Source organism: Sapajus apella, unplaced genomic scaffold, assembly GCF_009761245.1.
Source record: "Sapajus apella isolate SASKATOON/1434 unplaced genomic scaffold, GSC_monkey_1.0 scaffold73, whole genome shotgun sequence".
NCBI lineage: Eukaryota > Metazoa > Chordata > Mammalia > Primates > Cebidae > Sapajus > Sapajus apella.
This window is the reverse complement of record NW_022437013.1, coordinates 1906792-1920263: the sequence shown is the minus strand read 5'-3', so window position 1 is coordinate 1920263 and position 13472 is coordinate 1906792.

Sequence of the window (13472 nt, the reverse complement as noted above, 5' to 3'; positions counted from 1 at the left end):
GTAAACACTGTACCCAATTTGTAGTCTTTTACCCCTCACCTTCTTCCCTCCCTTTCCCCGGCATCCCCAAAGTCCATTGTGTCTTTCTTATGCCTTTGTATCCTCATAGTTTAGCTCCCACATAGGAATTTTTTAAATTGTTGTTAGTACACATCCTGAGGAGAAAAGTCAACTGTCTTCCCGCCTTATTTTATGGGAATCTTTTTTTTTCCTTCAAATTTTGGGAAGGCACTAAGATGAGGTCTTGATAGGTTATTTCTCAATTTAACACCAGAGACTTAAGAAGCATGCCATCGAGATGGAGTATCAGAAGAAACACCCTTGAAAAGGTCAAGTGTCAAATTATGTGCATTGGCTCAGTACCACAATCGTTCAGATGAATAGTATGAATTGCTAAAAATAACTTTTATGAAAGCCTACCAATTTCAGGTTAAATCCACAAAGAAACAGTTAAAATTAATTAAGTGCTAAATTGCAACATAGATATTTGTTTTTTTAAAGTACAATAAAGATATAGCTTGGAAGACAAGGGTGAGGTAAGTATAGTTGCACATTAAGCTGCTTTAATAAAGAAGTATGTATTTAACAAACAATAAAAATCGAGTAATGGAAAATCTTCCTCACAATAAAACATGGATTTTGAATAAAACATCACAGCTAATTTACTGATTTAATATATTTATGTATTTATGGTTTAAATATATATTATATATTCATTTAAATACAGTAAAATTCATTCATTTGAAGGTACAGATGTATGAGTTACAATTAATGCATGTGATTGTGTAACTATTACAGCCATTACATAGGAAAGTTTTATTGCCTTGCCATAAAACATTTCCTTGTACTGACCTTTTGAAATTAATATCTCCCCAGACCCTCAGATGCTGGCAACTGCATTCTGTCTTTATAGTTTTGCTTTTCCCAGAATATCATACAAATGGAATCATGCCTTTTGAATTTGGTTTCTTCTACTTAACGTAATGTATTTGGGATGTATCTATGTTGTTGGGTGTATCGATAATTTGTTCCTTTCTACTGCTCGGGAATATTCCAATTGTATAGGCATGACACAGTATGTTTCTATGCTTCTGAACTGAGGAATATTTGAGCTGTTTCTAGTTTATAATTATTATAAATAAAGCTGTCATGAACATTAGCATCCAGGATTTTTGGTGAAATATGGTTTTCATTTTTCTCAGGTTTCCAAGTGCCCTTAACCTTTTGAGAAGTTGCCAAATTATTTTCCAGAGTGGTAGTACTATTTTGCTTTCCTATCAGCAAAGTATGAGTGTTCTACTTGTTCCATATCCTTGTTAGCTCTTTGCATTGACAAATTTTGGGATTTTAGTCAATCCAATAGATATGTAGCAATATCTCATTGTGATATTAATTTGCAGTTCACTAAATGATTAATGATTTGGAACATCTTTTCATGCTCTTATTTGCCATTAAAATACCTTCTTTTGTGAAGTATCAGTTCATATTGCCTATTTTTCATTGGGTTGTTTGTTTTTCTATAATTAAGTTTGGAGTGTCCTTTAAATATTAGGATAAAAGTGATTTGCAAATCTTGTTCTCTGTCCACAGCTTGTCATTTATTTGTTTGTTTGTTTGTTTGTTTGAGACAAGCTCTCACTTTGCCTTCCAGACTGGAGTACAGTGACATGATCACCACTCACTGCATCCCCAAACTCCCAGGCTCAAATGATCCTTCCATCTCAGCCTCCTGAGTAGCTGGGACTACAAGGAGGAACCACCATTCCCAGCTGATTAAAAAAATATATTTGTGGAGACAGGGTCTCACTATGTTGCCCAAGATGGCCTCGAACTCCTCGGCTCAGGCAATTCTCCCGCCTTGACTTCCCAAAGTGCTGAGATTACAGGTGCATGCCACTGTACCTGGCCTACAGCTTGTCTTTATATTGTCTTCATAATAATGTCTTTCACAGGACAAAATTTTATATTTTGATGAAATACATCACTTTTTTCTTTAATAGGTCATGTTTTTAATGTCATGCTCAATAAATGTTTGTGTAACCCAGGGTCACAAAGATTTCCTCCTTTTTTTCTTTCTAAAAGTTGTAAGGGAGGTAAAATTTCTCCATTATCCTCTTAGGATCTCTGGCTGGGCCAAATAATTGAACTGGCATAAGACATACTAACAGGAGAAATGATTACAAATTTTATTTCATAATGTTTGCATGTCCATAGTGGCTCTCACAAGAAAAAAGAAGATCCAAAGAAGTAGTTAGCACTGAAAGATTATATTCTAGGTCAGACAAAGGATAGTCAATTGTGAAAATTTGACAAGCCAAAAGGGTTTGGGCTAGGTCAGTTCGTTGTGGAAAAGTGACTAGGAAGATGAAGATGATTCTAACCGTTTTTTCTGTACAGTTATCTCTTGGTCTCAACTTTTCTCCTCTGGTGATAAGAATGTTCTTTCTAGTGCAGCAAGGACACTTTTCACATGAGAGTTTTATCATCACCTGTTTTCAGGAAGAAAAAGGAAGTTCAGAGTGCCCTTCTTGCATCTGCTGTTTTCTAAGTGCCCTTAACTCAAAATGATCAATATGCCAAAGTGGCATATGTTGAAGTGGTATACTACGAATGCCATAAAAGTTGTATAAGTTTATGTTTTATCTTTTAGTCTGTGGTCCATTTGATTGAATTTTTGTATAAAGGGTGAAGTGTAGATCATGATTCTTTTTTTCCTTTTGTATTTGGATAAAGATACTATCCTCTCTCCATTGAAATGGCCTTTACATCTTTGTCAAAAATCAATAGGTCATATCCATGTGTGTCTATTTCTGAACTTTCTATTTTGTGGCATTGATCTATGCATCTAATGTTTCACTAAAACCACAGTGTCTTGATTAATTATTTTAAAAAGTTATTTGGATATATTTTAATATTCCATTTTCTTATATCTATTGGCTTTTATGCATTATCTCTTGTACTTTTTGTGATTGCACTACAAATTGTAATATATATTCTCACAGTCTATTTAGAGTAAGTAAAGTATCTTATAAACATGTAGATCTATTTATTCTCTTCCCTTTATATTATAGGTTTTTCTTTCAACTTTTAAGAGATTAAACGTACACATGTAGGTTTGTTACATGGATAAGTTTTATGATGCTGAGACTTGGGGTTCCCACAATCCCCTCACCCAGACCATAAGATAGTACTCACCAGGTGGTTCTTTAACCCATGCCTCTCTCCCTCCCGCATCTAGTGATTCCTAGTGTCTATTGTTCTCATCTTTGCAATCATGTTTATACAGTGTTTAGCTCCCACCTGCAAGTAAGAACATGCAGTATATGGTTTTCTGTTCTTTCATTAAGTCCCTTAGAATTAATGACCTCCAGCTCCATCCATGTTGCTGCAAAGGGCATAATGTCTTTCTTTTATATTTATTATGGGTATTACATCTACAAACATTAAAATGCCCCCCCAGAAAGTGTTGTAATTTATTTCCCTTCAATAGTCATACATCTTGCATCAAAGATCTTAAGAACTATTATCTATTATACTTACCTGGATCTTTATCATGCCTGTTACTTGTCCTTTAATACTTATGTTCCAAGTTTACTTCTGGTATTATTTCCTTTCAACTTGAAGAGGATCTGTTGGCATTCTTTTAGAATAGGTCTGCTGGTGAAGAATTTTCTGGGTTTCTGTTATCTTAAAATGCCTTTATATTGCTTTCATTCCTTAAGGTTATTTTCTCTGGTTGTACAATTCTACACTGACAGTTCTTTCCTTTCAGCACATTAAAGATATTCCAGCCTCCACAGTTTCTGATAAGAAATATGCAATTATTCCAATTGTTGTGCCCTTATATGTAGGGAACAATATTTTTTCTTTAATTTTGGTGTTCAGCAGCTTATGATGTGTCAAAGCATGGTTTTCTTTGAATATTTCTGGTTTGTGGCTCACAAAGTTTCATGAATATGTTAATTTATATATTTTACTGAATCTTGGAAGTTTTATCATTAGTTTTTCAAATGTTAGCTTTTCAAATACTTTTCTCTGTACTAATTTCCTCTTTTTCAGAGACTCCAGGGCATGATTATTAAATGTTTTGATGTTATTCTAGAAATCTGTAAAGTTCTATTTAAGTTTTTCATTTGTTTCTCTCTGCTCTTCAGTTTGGATAATTTCTATTGATCTAATTTCAAGTTCATTGACTCTTTCTATTGCCATCTCCATTCTGTTACTGAGATCATTTAGTACATTTATTAAATTTCAAATATTACATTTTTAAGCACAAATTTCCTTTTTGTTTTTCTTTATATACTTTAAATTACTTTATTGAGAATTTACCTCCTTCTACATTTGTTTTGGGATTGTTCACTATTACTTAATGATGCATAATAACAGCTGTTTTTAAGTCCATTGACAATGTTTAACTCTTTTTTCAGAGCAGATATCCATCTATTGATTGCATTTCTCTTGAGATTTTGTGAAGCTTTTGGTTTCATGGTATGTTGAGTAATTTTTTATGGTAACCTGGATATTTTGAATATTATGATGAGGGTTTCATTCCTTTTAAAATCCTCTGGAGAATGCTGATTTGTTTTTGGTGCTATTGCTACCAATGTTGTTCTTGTGGTAATCAACCCAGTTAGGTTAAGACTCCACATTCTTTCTTGCTTTCTGTGTGAGGTGTTTGCAATGTCAGTTCATTTTTCAAAGACTTTTCAAGAATGTTTGTGTATGTTCTTTGCATATGCCACGTGAGGTTTGATCTGGACCTTGGGCAAAGTTTATATTGCACCTCAGTTGTCAAATGGTGTATGATCTTTTCTGTGTGTATTTCATGCATGATATGGTTTGGCTTTGTGTCCCCACCCAAATCTCACCTTGAATTGTAATCCCCACATATGGAGGGAGGGACCTTACGGGAAGTGATTGGACCATGGGGGCAGTGTCTTCCATGCTGTTCTTATTATAGTGAGTGAGTTCTCATGAGATCTGAAGGTTTTAATAAGTGGTGGTTTTCCCTTGCTCTCTTTATACTGCCACCTTGTGAAGAAAGTACTTGCTTCTCTTTTGCCTTCTGCCATAATTGTAAGTTTTCTGAGGCCTACTCAGCCATGTGGAGCTGTGAGTAAATTTAACCTCTTTCCATTATAAATTTCCGAGTCTCAGGTATTAATAGCAGTGTGAAAACAGACTAATACAATGCACGCATAGCTTGGGGGGTGAGCCCTGAACTTTTGTTGCTTCATACTCAGAATCAGTGATCTCCTGTTTCTTCTCTCAGAGATTTTCCCTATACTCTCCAGCCAGAAGGGGTCTATTTTCCCATTCCTCTCACTATAAAGATGGAATTTTCTCCAAGTTTTATCTTTTCAGAATGCTGAGCAGGTCCTTGTCACTTGAGGTCAAGTGATATGCAAATGTGATATTTCCTCCACACTTACATAAGAGAAACATGTTTTTCTAGTTTCTCTATTCAGAGAGATAAGCTTTCTCTCCTGGCTTTAGGTAATCATGCCATAATGCTGTGCCTCAGATTGGGCTTGTCTTGAGGCAGGGCTGAGAGGAAAAATTAGAAAGGATGAAAAAAAATAAATAGTTCTCTTGCACTGAATGGTGAGGTTTTTTTGTAGAGTATTTGCTGACCTGCTTGCCATGCAATTACTGGTTTAGGCTGCCCTAGAGTTAATGCTAGAAGATAAAGGAAGAAAAAGAAAACCCTCCTCTAAATTGGCCTTTCTTCAGGTTTTTATTTCCTTCTCCAATATTCCTATTGTTGACTTTTCAGAGTTCTCAAGTAGTTAGTGTTTTGTATTTTGTGATGTTTTTAGATGTAATTAATGTAATAGGATTACTCATTGCAGCTGGAACTGTGCCCTATATTCTTATTTTTAAGTGGTTAAATTACTGTATAGGTTAACTTCACAAATAACACCAAGAAGTAATGGCAAATGCTAAACCATGACCTTTTCCTTAAATTAATATTTTGTAAATTAAATATAATTCTCTTTATCATCAACAATCCATTAATTTAAAAATTTATTAGCTAAAGTTGAAAGAGGTAAAAATTGCATGAATTCCACAGTTCTCTGGTTTTCCTTTTGAATGGGAAACTAGACCTCATTTCATCTCAACCTGAATACAAAACAAAATAAGAATATTTCACCTTTAAGATAAATCTCAGTCAACAAACTAGACAGAGGAAGAAGAAGAAAGTTCTTATAATTTACTTCCAAACAAAGTTAGCAGTGACTCTTCAGTCTTCATGTTGTCTTCAATTTTACAAAGACAAACACTTTTATAAAAAATGCTTTATATAGTGTATCCTCAGTGATCTGAGAGGAAAAGAGAAACGATGCAATTTCTTTTAAGCTGAAAATCTTATAATGAAAAAGACACACCTCAGCGGGCATGGTGAAGTTTCAGATAATCAAATAACAGGTAGTCATATTCTGATTTTCAGAATATAACTGGGCACATTTATCTTCACAGGTAGTTTCTGAAAATGGACACATCCTCAAACCTATGTGCTTGCTACTTTTTGATGATCATCAGAGACTAATAAAACTTGCTTTAATAGCCCTGAAGATGTAATATAATAAGCCTGTGCTTTTTCATCACAAAATTGTTTATAGAAATTGACAGAAGTTCATTTTAGTTGATACATTTACTCAACTCAGACCAATAAAACTAACATTACGTCCCATTTCTCTCACCGGCTACCATGATCACTCAATATTTTGATTTAAAATTCACATTTTTAAAGAAAACTAGACTTTATTTTAAAGACTAAAATATATAAGTAAATGAGAGTATCTAATTAATGCTATTACATTTGGCTTTAAATTCAACTCCAAGCTTCTGCCAAAATGTATGTAATGTATAAATTTTAATTTAAAAGAAAGTTTTAAAATTCACAGATGTGAAAAACAAATCCTTAAAACTAAACTCTATGAAGAATTACAGATTGACCAATATATAAAATAGACAAAATAAAAGGCAGCTTTCAATATCTGTCTTTTGGAAGATATTAAAGTTTTCCACTAAGATAAAATATTTAATTTACCTCTACTCCAAAAATTAAAGCAGAGTGAATAATATTATTAAAGTTCAGAAGAGTCATTTATGCAAGGAATTGGAAATGTCTACTTGTACAGTAATCTAAATTGATTTATCAGAACACTTTCTCTTTTATTTGGCTTTCAATTGGCTTAATCTTTTTATAATTTAGCTATTTAGATATCATATATCAAACTTGAAGTTAGATAAATGTTTGCCTGTATATTTAAGGTGCTCCCAAAAGATGCTTATAATTCAGTTTTGTTCATTTATGTCTTTGGGATTAAGAATATAAATGCCACACTCAAGAATATAAAGTATAATTGTCTTGGGTCCTCTTTTCCGGATATTACAATTAGTAATATTCCAGAAGATGTCAGATAGCTAAGCCTGAAATCAATGACTATAGTAAAACTGCTTCTTAGCTTACTTAAACAACATATAGTAGTGAGAGACTTTCCCAAAGACAGGTTAAATATCTTTCCTTCTAAAATTTCAAAACTTCTCTGAAAAAGACACAACATTTTAAAGTAGAAGGAGAATTCAGTGGTCATTTATCATAAAGACTACAAATTCATTTCTCAAGTATCTACAAGTATATGACAGGTGTGAACTTGAACTGATGTGTAACAACAGAAAGATTGGGGGTGATTTCCAGAGCAGAGTTTGGTTTGGGTCTTGGACAGTGTTTATATGGAAATTTAGTTCCCAAAGCCTTCATTATACTTCTTCAGGTGTATTCCATGCATGTGCCATTTACCAGCAAATTGCACATGTCTGGGGACTTTGGCAAATCTGAGATTGCAGACTTACTTGAATATTTCTAATTCATTTCTTAATGCCACACAGACCCAAAATGTTTTTATAAAATCCATTTCGTATAGCATTCAAACTGTGATATTATAGTTTGCCACTTCTGATCTAGTCAAGCATGTATTTTTCTGGAAGAGAAAATTAGAGCCGACAGGAAAGTTACTTAGTCTAAGACCTGCCTGTTTAGCTAACAAAGTAAAGATTAGACGCTAGGTCACATAAAGCCCCCGTCAGAGCTTTTTCCACTACTCTCAAAGGCTTTCCTTTCTCTTTTACTGTATTTTAAATAGTAGTAATTTCCCAAATATAAGCAAAATATTTTTAAAAGTAGAAACACATTTAACCTCTTATTAAATGAAAATATATTTACAGTTGCATTTACCTTTCTCAAAATTATAACAGAGATCATATAAATAGGAAAGAAAGGCATAATACATTGAGATAATTAGCAAAACAGAACTGAGATTCCCAGAGTAACTCATGTGAAAGGAAACACTAATTCATCTGGGAATCGAGCACCTTCTGATTAATTTCAGTACTCAGATTTCTTTCTCAACAATATATTTGCACAGACATTGTATTAGTCCATTTTCATTCCGCTAATAAAGACGTACCCAAGACTGGGAAATTTATATAGAAAAAGAGGTTTAATGGACTCACAGCTCCATGTGGTTGGGGAAGCCCCACAATCATGGTGGAAGGCAAAAGGCACATCTTACATGGTGACAGACAAGAGAGAATGAGAGCCAAGTGTAAAGGGTTTTACCTTATAAAACCATCAGATCTTATGAGGCTTATTGACTATCATGAGAACAGTATAGGGGAGACCTCCAGCGAGATTCAATTATTTCCCACTCTTTTCCTCCCACAATACCTGGAAATTATGGAAGCTATATATTCAAGATGAGATTTAGGCAGGGACACAGCCAAACCATATCAGACACTATAAGTAATAGCACTGGATAAGCTATTTCCTAAAAATCAGTGTTGGTAAATATGGTTTATGGCTTGGGCTCCTTCTAGATAAGATTGTACATGTGAACAGTGCTATACATGACCCTTCTTATTGACTGTAATGAGGTCACCTTGTAGGCTTTCCAATTGTTGACACATGGAATCACTTTCCATTAATTAAGACATAGCTACAAAATATAGCCTTTGAAATGAAATCTATTATAAGGATAACTCCCTAGTATGAATTATTTGAACATTACAAAACAAACACCTTAGTTTCCTGCCTTTTGTCTCAATTTGAAAATACTATGGCCCCAAAACACTTTCAAACTGAGTGTTGTGGAGGCTTTTTCTATTTTTTCTTTTCTCTTCTCTGCTTTCCTGTTCTCACCTTAGCTATTTTTACTCTAATTCACTGATTTTATCATTCATTCTTTCATTTAACAAACATTTTGACATTGCTACTAAGCACTAGGGACAAAAATAATTGCAAAATATGCTAATACAACTTAGACTCTAGTCAGAGAGCATGACATATAAGTAAATAAAATTAGTAGGGCAATAAGTATTATAAGAAAAATGTGCACAAGGTAGTAGGGGATGCCGAAGAGGGAGTGACTATCTCTAATTGGTTTTATCAGGAAAGACTTCACAGGGGAAGCCATGTTTCAGCTCAGGCCAGATGAATGACGAGAGCTTTTCAGACTGACAAATGGGAAATGTATTACAGAGAGTAGAAATACTATGATTAAAGGATATTATTGAGGGCATGGGCATAGCCTTATCCATCTTTTTATACATAGAACCTACTTCAGTGTCTGGAATATTACAGGTAATCAATAAATGGTTGTCGTAAAAAATGTTGTGCATTGGGAGCTAAAATACTTCAGGTTATGAGAGCATAAGATTAATAGGAAGGAGTGGTGAGAATGATGCTATAAAGGCAAATTGAGAATAGATCACAAAAGATCATTAATACCAAGCTAAGGAGTTTGACCTATATATTATGATCAGATGAAAGGCATGAGCAAGTTATAATATGATATTGGCTGATTTGAGCAGAGCAACGGTGAGAGGAAAAAACAAATTAGCAGGCTCTAGAAGTAGTCCTAGTCCTAGTCCTAGAAAAATAGAAAAAGTCATACCTAATGTAGATGACTAGTTGATGGGTGCAGCAAACCACCATGGCACATGTATACCTACGTAACAAACCTGCCATTCTGCACATGTATCACAGAACTTAAAGTCTTAAAAAAAAAATTTCCTTAATCCCCTATTTGACTATGATTATTTTCTGTTGGGACCCTGCCTGCTACAATGAGGAATTAAAGGTTTTTGTTATAAACCTGTACAAACAAAATCAGAAAATAAAGAAAGATATTATTAGAAAGCCAATATAATATAAGTATATAATAATACATCTAGAAATGTGTCAATAAAGCATCACAAAATTGTGATAAATGAGCAAAAGAAGAAATTTTAACAAGAAAGGGATATAATTATAGTTTAGGTAAAGGGCTGAAATCTGAACAAGTAATAAAATAAATAATTTATTTTTTATATAGAAATAAAATTTGAAGGCTTGGGATTACATTGATTGAAATTGAACCATAAATGGGAATTCACAACTTTCACAATAAGATATTTTCCATCTCTGACACTACAGTCACCTGCTATGTTGTCACCCTACCCACTACCAGTGCAAGTCTGGAATCATCTCACTTGCAAGTTAGTAACCAAATGTTGGTCTGAAATACAGTTTTCCACACAAAGGAATGAGGAAAGTTGCTGATTCTGTGCCTTGAATAATGGAAAAACAAACATGGTCCTGCACATCTTTCTTACTCCAGAAAGAGTAATTTAAATGTTTCTCTGGTAGTGGTAAAGGGTAAAAGTCACAAATTAAAATGACTTGAACTAGCTAGATTGTGATCATTTGAACATAAAAAAGATAATAGAAATTATAAATAATTGAATCCTGTGAAATCTGTGACAATATTAAATCTGTGAAAGTCTAGATATTTAAAGAATATAAAAAGTTAATATAAAAAGAATGAAAATAACAGAGAGCAGATATATATGCTTATCTGTCTTCCTTTGTTAAGTATATACCTTTTGATAAATTATAGGTATTTATTTTTCTCTATAAAAGTAGGGAAGAACTCCAAATACCATTTTTGTAGTCTATACTTATACAGTGAGAAATCTGGATCCTCAAAACTTAAATATATTTTCTCACTTGCAAAATTATTCTCTAATGCCACCACTTACAATAAACCTACTAAAAGGTCCAATATTTCTTTAAAATTTTTTTTATTTAAAAAATGTTTTTTTATTTTTAGTTTTTGTAAGTACATAGTAAGTGTATATATTTGTTGGGTACATGAGCTACTTTGACACAGGCATGCAAGGTGTAATAATCACATCATGGAAAACGGAATATTCATCCCCTTAACATGTATTCTTTGTGTTACAAACAATCCAATTATACTGTTTTACTTATTTTAAAATACATAATTAAATTATTATTGACTATAGTCACTCTGTTGTGCTAGCAGATTCTAAATTTTATTTTTTGTTTTTATTTTTAACTCATTAACAATCCCACTTCCCTCCAACCCATCTGCTACCCTTCCAGCCTCTAGCAACCATCCTTCTATTCTCTATCTCCGTGAGTTTAATTGTTTTAATTTTTAGCTCCCACAAATAAGTGTAAACATGCAAAGTTTGCCTTTGAGTGCCAGACTTATTTCATTTGACATAATGACCTCCAGTTCCATCCATGTTGTTGCAAATGACTGAATCATTTTCTTCTTCATGGTTGAATAGTACTTCATTGTATATGTGAACCACAATGTTTTTCTTTATCCATTCATCTGTTGATTGACACTAAGGTTGCTTCCAAATCTGGGCTATTGTTTTCAGTGCTGCAACAAACATGGGGGTTTCTTTGATAGATTGATTTTCTTTCTTGTGGGCATATACCCAGCAGTGGAATTACTGGATCATATGGTAGCTCTAGTTTTAGTTTCTTGAGAAACCTCCAAACTGTTCTCCAAAGTTAATTCCTAGATATTTAATTTTCTTTGTAGCTATTGAGATCACTTTTTTATTATTTCTAATTTTTTATTTCTGTGGGTACATAGGTGTATATATATTCATGGAGTACATGACATATTTTGATACAAACATGCAACGTGAAATAAGCACATCATGGAAAATGGGATATCCATCGCCTTAAGCATTTATCTTTTATGTTACAAATAATTCAACTGTACTCCTTTAGTAATTTTATTTATTTATTTATTTATTCATTCATTTTGAGACAGGGTCTCACTCTGTCACTCAGGCTGGAGTGCAGTGGTGCAATTACACATTACTGCAGCCTCAACCTCCCAGGCTCAAGTGATCCTCCCACCTTAGCCTGCTGAGTTGCTGGGACCACATGTGTGTGCCACCGTGCCCAGAAAATGTTTGTGTTTTTTGTAGAGATGAGGTTTTTCCATATTGCCCAGGCTGTTCTCAAACTCCTAGGCTCAAGAAATCTGTCTACCTTGGCCTCCCAATGTGCTAGGATTACATGCATGAGCCACTGTGCCTGGTCAGATTTTCTATATCCATTCTTCTGCTGATGGACACTAAGGTTGTTTCCAAATCTTGGATATTGTCAACAGTGCTGCAACAAACATGGTAATGCAGATATCTCCTCAATATATGGATTTCCTTTCTTTTGGGTATATACCCAGCATTGAATTGCTGGATCATATGGTAGCTCCTTTTTAAGTTTTTTGACAAACCTCCAAACTGTTCTCCATAGTGGTTGTCTAAATTTACATTCCCACCAACAGTGCACAAGTGTTTCCTTTCCTCCACATTCTCAACAACATTTGTTATTGCCTATCTTTTAGATATAAACCATTTTAACTGGACTGAGATGATATCCCATTGTCAGGGTAAACAGTTTGGGGTTGGCTAGTTTGAAACATTTGGGGAAGATCTAAACTTGGGGTAGCTCTATATATCTGGTTGCCTGGTACCTGGCCCTGGAATGATTAAAGCAGAGAAATATTGCTTTCTGGGGTGTATGGGCTAAATAGAGGAGGTATGACTCTAGATTGGTTAGTTTGCATATAGAAGGTATATTCCAGGATGAATCTTTCACTAGCTTTTAAGAATCAGCTAGCCCGAGAAGGGTCAAGCTTTCCTGAGCCAGAAAGATTTTTAAGATACTGAAGCATTACAATATATAGAAAATCATATGTATACATATATATATACATACATACATATACAATAAGCAATATACTCACTCTTAATATCCTGCACCAGAGTAATATACTTGTTACAGTTAATGGCCCTACATTAACAAATCATTATCACCCAAAGTAAATAGTTTACATTAGTGTACATTCTATCAGTTTTGGGCAAAGGTATAATGACAGGTATTCAGCATTATATACTGATGTCATACAAAGCAGTTTTACTGCCCTAAAAATCCTCTGTGCTTCACTTATTCATTCCCTCCCCTGAAATCCCTGATAACCACTGATCTTTTTACTCTCTTCATACTCTTCCCATTTCCGGGGCGTCATATACTTGAAATCATATAATATGTAGCTTTTTAGGCTCACTTTTTCTTTTTTTTTTTTTTTTTTTTT